Here is a 12185-nt window from a genome sequence, read left to right on the forward strand (position 1 = left end):
TAATAATAATAATAATAATAATGGTAGAAGGGGGGGTTAGATGATCCCTGGGAATCCCTTCGAATGCAAGGTTTTATCCATGGGAGAATTCCTGCCATTACACCCCAACCTGCCCCACTCCTTCTTGAGAATTCCTGCTTGGCAGAAGAGCATTGCCGTTTGCCACCCCAGCCCACCCCCTTCTCATCTGTGAGGGTCACACTGTCTGAGCTTCAGGGGCATCCCATGGCAAAACTCCTCTTTATGCCAAGAAAACCCTCGGTTTGTCCCATCTTCCAGTGCTATCCTGATGTTGAACAGGGGTCAGACTACATGTCCTCTAGGATCCTATATATTCCAACGTATTACTTCATAGGAGAAGGGGGTTAGACTGGATGGTCCTTGAGGTTCCCCCCAACTCTACCATTTCTCGTTAGGGCTTTAATCAAAGTTTATTTGTTAAGATTGATTGTTTGTTTTTTCCTTTTTTGTGTCTGCCTTCAGGTTTTTTTCAAGCAGAGGAATGTTCTTTAAACATCTGCCAAACTTCCTTTTGTCACCCCCATGTCCTTCGGTGAGAGTTGAATGGCAGAGCATGACATAAAGGGGAGAAGGTCTTATCCACCACCACCTACACACAAAATGCTCCCTCCTTTTGTTTTGTTTTTCAAAGCAAAGCTGTAGGCAAAGATCACCCTAACAAAGGAAATAGCCTCTGGTAAAGCCCTGTATGAATGGTAGCTTTGCTTACGTAAAATACGCAAATCCTGGCTATCGAATTGTCAGCTGAAAGGTCCCGTCTCTTCTCTTCATTTGGAAATGATTAAAAATAAAAATTCTTACTCATTCATTGAGAAGTGCTCAGAATTTCTTCTCTTTAAAATGCTTTCGAAATCTTCGAATAAGAGATATTTCTACTGTTTTTCGAATTTTAAAGAATATTGTTTACATCACTACCTACAGGCTTTTATGATAGCCCTACAGACCAGATTTGAAGACCAAGGCTGATTGTCTGAATCCAGGGAATAAGTTGGTTGTTACTGACAATTCATGCTTCTGGATACCCCCCCCCCCCAAATCTATCTTTGCTTTTGTCTTTCTTCTTTCTTGTACTACATGAAGTGTTTCATCTGTCATCCATTGTTTATTCTCTTTCTTTCTGGAAACTGTTTTTGTCTTCTTGCATTTGTCCCTAATTATGTCCTTGATATCTGTCCATAGTTCTTCAGGTTCCTGGTCAATGATACTTGATAGTATGAATCTTTTTCTTACATTTTCAGTTAATTCTTCTGCTTATGCCCTTTTATTGATTCAGGACCAGATAAAATTCAAAAACAGAAAACTGTTCATCCTGGAAGCCACCAATATAAGATACGGATGGTGTGCTTACAATGGTATACAAAAGATAAAATTGACAGAAATTTCAACGATAATTTTATTAGAGGAGTTTTGTTGAAAGTTTAGAACCAAATAAAACAAAACTTTTACCAGAAAAATTCCTCTTTGACATCTCCTCAAGAGGCCTTCTTTGGAAGATGGGAATCTGGCCCAAACTGGCTAAAATACAATGATATCACTAATATGTACACACATAAACACACACATATATATACATATATACAGTATATATACACACGTCTCTGTGTGTGTGTGTGTGTGTGTGTGTGTGTGTGCGTGCGTGTGTGCGCGTGTGTAAGTTAGACAAAATGAACATGCATTCAAGAGAAGAATTAGAGTCAAGAAATATTAAACCATGATGGTTCAGTTATTTGCGAATTAACAGAAGATTTATGGATGACATAAACTGGTAGGATTTGAAAGCACTCAGATTGAACTGGATAAGATAATCAGGATAAAAGTAAAAGTGATAAGATTTATAAATTACTTCTGGAGATTTAGAATATGAATTAAAGACTTTATGGTAAAACGGGCTCAAGATATGGGTCATACAATCCCACTCAAAAACTGGGGGGAAAACAAATACACTCATGGCCTCATAATACTTAAATGAAAATGTATTACATGCCAGTAACACTTGGAAAAATATATAGGTCAAAGGAATAGTTGTTGGAGATGCCACAAAGAAACAGGTTCCTTATTTTATATGTGGTGGACCTGCCCATTAAGAAAAAAATTGGTTGAAAATACACATCTTAATACAACAAAATGTTTAAAACACAATATCCTCTTGTACTAGAAATATACCTACTAGACATGACTTTGACTCTAAAAAAAGGAAGAAGAAAAACATGCAGGAGGATATTACTTTACTTGGCAACAACAGCAAGACTTGTGATAGGTAAAACATAGAAATCTGATGTCCACCTCGCCCCCACAAATTGAAGATTGGTTATTAAAAAGTAACAATAGGCATGAGATGGATGGACTAACATATATGTTAAATAATAAATCAACAAATAATGTTGAAGAAGATTGACTGCCTTTACTAGAACATTGAGCAAGTTGTTGAGGAAGAAACAAGACTCTTCTTCATTAGAAACAAGAGGAACATTGGAAAATAAAGGAAAACATGATAATTATTAGATGCATGATATACAAAATATGCTATGCATAGTCATAATACAGAAACAAAAAAAAGTTAAATAGAGGGGAACAAACATGTACATTTGTAGATATGGAATTTGGGGAAAATTATACATGACACTTTTTTTTAGGTTAGAGAGAAGATATAAGGAACTTATATATGGAAAGATATAGGTACAGAAGAAAATATGCTGATTTTATCTATTCAGGATCGTATGCAAAAATAATATGTTATTTTTTTCTGGACAAAGCAAGATTCCTTTATAAGAACAAATATGACTAATTGAGCAAGAAATGAATAGATGTATTCAGATTTGAAAAGCAAATGCTGAGAATAACATGAAAAAATTATGGAGTTAGACAATCATCATATTATGAAGCCAAAATGATAAATATGAACAATAATCTAAAATGTGAAGATAATATGCTTTCTATGTTTTATTAAAATTCTACATTTCTTTTCTTTTCTTTTCTTTCTTTTTTTTTTATTTTTTTATTTTTTATTTTTGTACTTCTATACTAATACATTTTAATGCCAAAATGAAGGATGCTAGGATCAATTATGCTGGTATATGCTTCTCCAAATGATGTCATGCCTTACTTAAAAGTGATTAATGGGGAGCCATATTTTGAAAAGCAAGGCAAATACACATATGTGTCATCTAGAGGTAGAAGTACAATTGTACTGTATTTGTATTAGTCCCCAGCTCCATCAATAAAATGATAACAAAATCAGAGATAAAAGGCTCAAATGAAATTAGAAAATGAGTACTAAGATCACAACGGTATTAAATTCAGAATTACCAATTTAAAAACTGTATCATCAGTTCTCAGGACTTTCAAACTGTAGTATCATAGAATCATAGAGTTGGAAGAGACCACAAAAGCCATCAAGTTCAACTCCCTGCCATGCAGGAACTCTCAATCAAAGCATTCCCAACAGAGAGCCATCCAGCCTCTGTTTAAAGACCTCCAAAGATGGAGACTTCTCTACACTCTGAGAGATTGTGTTCCACTGGTGAATGGCTCTAACTGTCAGGAAGTTCCTTCTCATGTTTAGCTAGAATCTCTTTTTCTGTAGTTTGCATCCAAGGGGAAGAACAAGAGACCTCTATCAAACCAAATGCTCTATGGAGAAAAAAGGAATATACAGTGGATCCTTGTTATACGCTGGTGTTTGGTTCCAAGATCCCCCGTGTATAACAAAATCCGTGTATGCTGAAGTCCCATTAAGTATAATGACATAGCAAAATGGTGTCCCTAATAAAAAATGGAACATCAAGGTAAATTTATACTTTTTTGGAACATTTTCAAACCGTGTATGCTTGAATCTGTGTATAAAAAAATCCGTGTATAAGAAGGGCCGACTGTAATAAGGAATGGGAAGAAATACAGTACAAAGACAATGGAGTACAATGGAATACAAAGACATAAGAGTTATATAAAAGAGATGAGAAGATAAATTATGCATGGAAAGAGGAATCAACCCCAAATTTTAAAAAGTGAAGTGGACTCTGCAATAAGGGAAGTTGGAAAAAATAAATCACCAGAAGCAGATGATATCTCAAGTGAACTGCTACAATGCACACAGACAGAAGAAACTCTAGTGTTAACTAAAATATGGCAAAAAAAATAAAAAATAAAGAGGTGGTCAAGATGCCTGGAAACTATCGTTATATATACTAAACCACAAAAAAGGAGATACAAAAGACTGCAGCTATAGGCCAATAACATTAATCTCACATGCAAGCAAAATAATACTCAAAATTCTACAGCATAGACTCCAACCATGAAGAGAGAAATCCCAGAGGTGCAAACACAATTCAGGAAAGGAAGAGGCACAGGGGACCACACTGCACACTTAAACGGCTGCTGGAGCACACCAAAGAATTCCAGGGGGAAATCAGCATGTGTTTCATCATCTCAAAACAGACAGGCAAAATGACAGGGCATGTTGAAGGCATGCCATTTACATGACGCATGCTCCAAACATGGCCTGAAGCTGCAATGAGGTCACACCAAGAAAGAACAACATCAAAAAGGAGCAGATATAATCTGCTCCTGCTGGTGTCCCAGTTTGAGATCATGGAAGCAGCCCACATCGGGCCCAGGCCCAAGCAGTTACTGAGGTCCTGGTGCAATCAGCTCTGGACAACACTATAATATTGGTGGAAAACAGCACAGACATGGAACAGTTAATAACGAAGGTTAAAGATGAAAGTGCAAAAGCAAGTTTAATGCTGAAATACAGGGGGTGGGGGGAGGATGGCCATAGAAGAAATACATATATTTAATCTAGACAATGAGGAAATTGAAACAGTTAAAGAATTCCCACACCTAGGATCAAACACTGACCAGAATGGTGACTGTAGTCAAGAAATAAGAAGACTAGGAATGGGAAGGGCAGCTACGAAAGAACTAGAAAAGGTCTAATCAGACTAGTGGTGAAATAGTAACTATGCACAACTGTATGTGGAATGTCATCTGTAATGCATTCTAACATTGGAGTCCAATACATAAATTGTATTTGTATACATATACAGTTTTTCTGTGACTTTTTAAAAAATGTAATGTTCTCCGAGAGCACCTTCCTACTTAGCTATACTAAACCACTTCAGTATTATATTTTCATTATGTGGTTTTGGGGGTTTGTTTGTTTTTGGTTTGGTTTGTATTTTGAAGTGGATTTAATATCCCTGTCTGTTAGTAATATTTTTTCCCTAGCAACAAAATTCAGATAAAGACTTCTCTTCCTCCTCCACACCTTTTCATCAGTTGTTCTGTTGAATACAATCCATAAACACTTGAGCCATATAGAATTTTTAATCTTCTTGTCTTCGTTGAGTTTTTTAAACTATTTTCTTTGTAAAATTTTGTTTGAAGGTGTATTAACCAAAAGCTTGCTGAATTTGAGTAGGTTATTCTGGTGGGAATTCATATTCAAATGACAATAATGCTAGGAAAAGTAGAGGGTGGAAGAAGGAAGGGAAGACCACAGAGCTGATGGATGGACTCAATCAGGGGGATTATGGGCATGGGCTTGCAGGACCCAAGAAGAGCAGTGGAAGATAGGGATACATGGAGATGTCTCATCCACCTGGTTGCCATGAGTCAGAATCAACTCGAGGGTGGTTAACAAGAACAGCAAGTACACAACCGCCTTTCTCTTTAGAATCTCCCATTTTATTCTCGGATTTCTTCCCCCCCCCCCCCCCCCAAAAAAAAAGTTTCTTTGCTTTGAATTTTTGTGCTGGAAACTTAGGGGCTAATCAAACAGCCGATTCAGCATTTTTCTGGCTGCTCCTTCTTACATCGGAAATAAGGTGCCCCTTTTGCAACTACCACAGCTATTCTTCACTCCTGCAGCATGTGGGGGTCTAATTGCAGTACTGCAGGAGCGTTCCTATGCTGCCCACCATCTGGGAAGGTGGGCGGCCTGACTGAAGCTTGATGGTGGTGTTGGGGTGTGCAGTGTGCAGTCACCATGCCCCCACATCACCCCAAAACTGGCTCTTACTGTTGGTCTGCTTCCCCCCTTAGAGTATTATTGCACAAAACTCATCTCCTGCTACAATTGCATTACAATTAAACCTGACTCATGGGCATAACAAATTACAGTGGTACCTCGGGTTACGAAATTAATTCGTTCCGCGGCTAATTTCGTAACCCGAAAAACCTTCGTAACCTGAATTGCCATAGGCGCTAATGGAAAAAAATAGCTCTCTGCTGCCCTCCGGTGGCGAAATAGCGCCGAGGTTTTTTCGTAACCCGAAAAAACCTTCGTAAGCCGAAACAATAAATCCCTATGGGATTTTTTCGTATCCCGAAAAATTCGTAAGCTGGGTAATTCGTATCCCGGGGTACCACTGTATAACACAGCAATGGCAGGGAGAGCAGTACTAACTGGATTTGTGGTGTTAATAAAAATAAACACATCTAAATACATCTCCTGTGGGATAATAGCAGAATAGGAACAATGTCATGCCATAAGCACCAACCAAAGGCGCTGTTATCTTTAACCAATTAACTGCCTCATATGATATGGTTCTTAGTGTGAAACAAATTCCAAGAACTATGAGTACTATCAGTCAGACCTTTATTTCATTTGAATCATAAACAAAACCACCAAGCAGCCATTTCCTAGGTAAATCTCTTAGAAATGAAGAAGTGATCTTTAAACATTTCAAGACTATCCATCATTAGGTATTTGCAGTCTTGCCAAAGAGGTGAGGAAGAAGGAACTAAAAATAACTATAATAATTCTCAAGCTGGTAAACAAAGTATCAGCATTTTGCATAATGTGATTGAGAAGGGGAGAGGGTCATTAAACTGGACTGAGTCAGAAATAGATTTATATAAAGGATCCTGGGCCTTAGAAACACTGAGACCACTTTGGAATGATTTCAGCATCTCCTTCAGTATTAGTAAAAAAAAGATTCTGCCATCATTTCTCCCAAATGCTTAAAGAAGCACTGAGAAGTGGGGAGAGGAGGAGGTGCCACAGACATAAGAAGGAGATTTAGGAGAATGATCCAATGACCTCCCGCACTGAAAAACTGGCAAACAGTGGAGCCCTCCCCTCCCTCCTTCCAACTGTCATCTTCTGGCCTGGGAAAGAGTGAAAGGACAGGCCCAACGCCATCGGGCCAGAAGAGGAAGAGTCCTCCCCTCCCTCCTTCCAACTGGCATCTTCTGACCTGGGAGGGAGTGAAAGGACAGACCCAACGCCATCTGGACCGGCCTCAATTAAGAAAAAGAGCCCTCCGTCCAGTCCATCTGCCTTGGTCCAGGCCTCAGAGGGAGAGAAGAATGCTGGACCTGATCCCCTCCTCCCCCCCCCCCCACCACCATTCCCTTCTCTTTTTGTGTCGTGTCTTTTTAGATTGTAAGCCTGAGGGCAGGGAACCGTTTATTATCCCCTCTGTTGTAAGCCGCCTGGATTCCCAGTGATTGGGCAGCATATAAATAAATCCTGTTGTTGTTGTTGTTGTTGTTGTTGTTATTATTATTATTATTATTATAAAATATCTGTCCATTGAAGTCTGAATGGCACTTGATTGGTCCATTGAAATCAAGGGATAGTGATGTGTACTTGTTTGACTCGGACTGGAGTGGGACAATAACGACAACAACAACCACAGTTTATCAACACCATGATGTTCCCTTGGCTTGCCATGACAACAGCTTCATTTGAAGCCCCTGGCAGGTTCCCTTCCTCTCCCCATCCCCTTTCCATAAATAAATAAATAAGAGCGGGGCCTGCTGGCTGGAGATAGACAGTCAGGAAAAGGGAGGGAAACTAGTGAGGAGGCATCAAGCAGGCTTGCCCTCAGGAGATGCAGAGGCTGGAAGTTGGAAGTAGTGGTAGAAGGAAGAGGGAGAAAGTGGCTAGGGAAAGTCACTGTGACAGGTTGGCCTTAGGTCGCCATGTATCAGAAATTACTTGAAAGCACACAACAAAAAAAGAAATGCTGCTATCTTGGATTACTATTGCATTCTGTGTAATACTGTGTAAGATTTGGGACTCAACTTGAGACTTAACTTGAAAGTATCATACAGTACAAGGACTTCAGACGCGATGTGAGACTTGGAGTAAAAGACTTAAATACACCACAGTCATGGGATTTTACCTCCTGGTACCAGAAAAGAGAAGGACACCAATCTCAAGAGCAAGGAAGCTTATTGACTTTGTAATTGTTTGGCTTAAAATGCCACTTTGGCAGAGAGTGAAGCAGATGCCTCAACATTCCACCCATTAGCTGGTGTTTTTGCTGATAGATTAAGGCACAGGGTGCTGTCAGTCTGTAAACTGCTTTTCAGCGTGCACTGTAAGCACATGCCAAAGAAAATAAGGACAAGTTTCTTATCTCCGTTAATAACAAAATCCTTCTAAAATTTGCATTGCTTTCCATATTATGATCTATCTATTTAAAAAGCTCCAAACAGCAGAGTTTCCTCTGCCAGACATCATAGCTAAACCAGGTAAATCACACACAGATACATCCTCTCAGTTTCTTTTTTTCCTCCCCCCCCCCCTTTTTTTTTTTTTAAAGAAATTGGCGAGAATGGTTACCAACTCAGCTTCTCCACTGGATATACTCGTGTGGGCCTTTACAGGAATTGTATCCATAGCTTGTCTTTTAGGGAATGGATTTATCACAGCTGTGCTGGGACATCAGTGGCTTCAAAACAAAAAGATATTGACTTGTGATTTCCTCTTGATTAGTTTGAGCACATCCAGATTTCTGATGCAGCTGCTATCCTCAGTGAACAATCTTCTGTATCTCATCTCCACAGGTACATATGTGGATTCTTCTACACAGGCAGTTACCAATCTTATTTGGTTATTTTTCAACATGGCCAGTCTCTGGTCTGCCACATGGCTAAGTGTTTTCTATTGTGTGAAGATCACTAACTTTGCCAATCGTGTCCTCCTCTGGCTGAAGCCAAGAATCAATATGCTTGCACCCAGACTGCTTGGAATGTCAATAGTCATTTCCAGTATCTTCTCTCTTCTTCCACTGGTTGAATATTTTGGACATAAAAAAATTGGAAATCTGACAAAAACTCTGCCAGGAAGTGTCATTCACAGTGGGTTTTATCACAAAATAACCATTCTTTTTCTTCCTCTGCAGTTAGTTCGCTTATACTTGTATAAATTTCACTATAAACATAACTGCATCCATTCTTTTAGTTACCTCCCTTTGGAAGCACACAAAGAATTTGAAGAAGAGTGGTGCTGGAGTTACAGACCTCAGCACTCAGGTCCATATTAATGTCATAATATTCTTGTTGTTTTATGTCTTCTTCTTCTTTCTATATTTCAGCATCATGATATCATTTGCAATTAATGAAATCACGTTCAGAAATACTGAGAGACTAGCTCTCGAAACCCTGACAGTTACATTTCCTTCTGCACACTCCATCATATTAATATTGACCAATCCAAAACTGAAAGAAATGGCTGCTCCCATTCTGAATATCAGACAAAGAGCTTAATGAAGAAGAGGAAAGGACAAATGATATACACACATTGTGTGTGTGTCCTCAAGAGTAAACATCCAAAAGGGGAAGGCTGCTGACCACCAAAAAGAAATGTGGACCATCCATCCCTTCTGATCTTTTGACTGTCTTGAAAATGCAAGATTGACCCTTGAACAGGCTGAATCAGAGGCTCCCCCTTCCATACACCTCTATTACTGGGATATGCTGAAGGCTCCCCTTAAATCCCAGATACAGGCCTGCCTAGAAAGCCAATTTTCTGTAATCATTTATTCAGACACCTCCATGTGACAATTATTGTAATACATGTAAACAAACAGAATAAATGCCAAGGCTTCCAGAAGGAGAAAATACTTATTGACTGTCTTCAAATTCATATGGAACAATTAAATCAGTTAACAAAACATCAAAAGAGTATGTAAGAGTATATAAATATTCCCAAGAGAAGAACCATGTTTTGATTTTGAATCAGGATTCATTTAGGTTTTTCTCTTTTCCTTTTCTTTTCCTTTTTCTTCAACGGTGTAATGCCGTTGCATTCACTAAATATGAGCTTCTTTTTTAAACTTTACTTCATATTGTTGTGTTTTTATTATTAAAATTTTATTGAAATTTAATTATTACAGGAAACAAATACCACAACAATAGCTGACAATGCCACAAAGATGAACAAATAAAAGAGTGCATGGTAGTTTGGGCAAGGAATATTGGACCCACTATTCATTTGAAACAATGGTAGAAGGTTTGGTTGAAGGGGCTGAAGTTTACCTGCTGCTTTGTTCCAGTCACTAATTATTAACCAAAATTTCTGGAGGTGGTTTGCTACTGCTGTTTGCCCTACCTTCCTCCTGGAAGGAGGCATTTGGCAGTGTGGAAAACAGATCATGAAACCATGGATTGCCAAAGCACAATCATGGGGGAAAGCCTGAAAAGAAATGATGCCAAACCAGAATGCTTCCATTCTTAAACTATTGGGATTGTGACAGGATGGTAGGCTGGTGTGATTTTTTTGTACTTAATCTCCCCAGCCTATGAGTATATAAAATCACTTAGGATGACATTCACCTTGGCCTACCTTTTTGCAGCCATAGTGGCTTCCTTCATCATTTGCAAGAAGTTTGGATGTGAGGGAAGCCTGGAGGTCTTGCACTGACCAGGAGGTTGGACTACATGGCCCATGAGGCCCACTTCAATTCTATGGATCTGTGGCTCTTTATCAATGCCTGTTCTTTCCTTGTTTTATCACTTCCCCCACTTCCTTTGTGGCTCCTCTGCTGGCAGTTTTGGTGTTGTGCCATCAGATCTCAGAGATTAGCTAGCAGAAGATCCTGCGACATTTGAATAATGATAATAATATTAATAATTAAAAAATTATTTATATCCCACTCCATCTGCACTCAGACAAGTGGAGGGGCTTACAGCATTAAAAAATTATACAAATCATATCCCCAACCCTCTCTCCCTTACACTTTCAAACATATTAAAAGATAAATAGCAATTTAAACAATAGATAAAACAAACATACAGCATTAGACAAGCAAACAACAAATGGGATCGATCCATTATTTTCTCTGTTTGGTGGCCGGGCATCTATTCAGGAAAGGCCTGCCGGAAGAGATCCATCTTAACAGCTTTTTAAAAAGCTGTCTAAGGTGGTTATATGAAGGATCTCATCCAGCAAGCCATTCCATAGTCTGGGAGTGATAGCTGAAAAGGTAATCTGGGCAGTTGTGGATAGTCTGGGTTTTATTGGTTGTAGGAGATTTATCCCAGAGGACCTAAGTGTGTGGGGTGGATTATACAGAAGGAGACAGTCCCAGAGATATTTTGGACTCAAGCCATTTAGGGCTTTAAAGGTAATAACAAATACCTTATACTGGGACTGGTTTGAGTTACAAATGGTCCATGTTTGACTTACAAATTCATTGCCCATGTCCTTTAGCCAAACTTACAACAAACTGAAAGAAACAGTGAATGATTGTAGTCCTTTGCATGTTTTGCAGGGTACATTGTTCAGATACAGTAACAACAGGAAACAGAGCTACATCATGTAAATTTCAATTTGTCCATAGACATATATTTCAATGAGATATGTATCTGTCATTTGTAAGATAAAACCACTGAAATATAGGGCCCGAACAGACAGGCCAAAATAAATCTGCTTCGAGTCACTTTGGAGGTATGCTGTTTAAATGATACATGAGTCCTAAGAGGTTGGAAGCCACACCAATTTGACAACTTTGCCAAAGGGGAAACCTTTACCTTTTAAGGTGGGGGGGGGGGGGTGTAACATGGACTTATGTCATTGTAAATCAATAACTAGATACTAGTCCTAGCTGGCTTTGCCTTCTACTCCATAGTTCCAGTGAGCATAAGCAGCCACAGCTTCTTTCCTGGATCCTTTCTTTTCTTCTTTCCTACTGACATTCTATTGTTGTTCCTGCAAGTAGAGGGTGTGACAAAGTGTCATCACTGTTCCTTAAACATATGGGATGTTGGTTTCTCAATGCTTCAATAAAGTCTTTGATGAGCTGTGAGACTTGGCAACTTATTGACCATTTTAATTTTGAATCATTTACAAACGAAGTGAAGGAATGAGACCTTGCAGATGAAAATCCGATTTTCAGGGTTATGTACTTTACATAAACACTTATTCAGAC

General features: G+C 38.9%; 1 pseudogene; it reads left to right on the plus strand.

The window, feature by feature from the left end:
- Nucleotides 1-8588: 8588 nt before the first annotated feature.
- LOC121921034 lies at nt 8589-9522 on the plus strand (annotated as a pseudogene).
- Nucleotides 9523-12185: the final 2663 nt, after the last annotated feature.

Source organism: Sceloporus undulatus, chromosome 2 (assembly GCF_019175285.1).
Source record: "Sceloporus undulatus isolate JIND9_A2432 ecotype Alabama chromosome 2, SceUnd_v1.1, whole genome shotgun sequence".
Lineage (NCBI taxonomy): Eukaryota > Metazoa > Chordata > Lepidosauria > Squamata > Phrynosomatidae > Sceloporus > Sceloporus undulatus.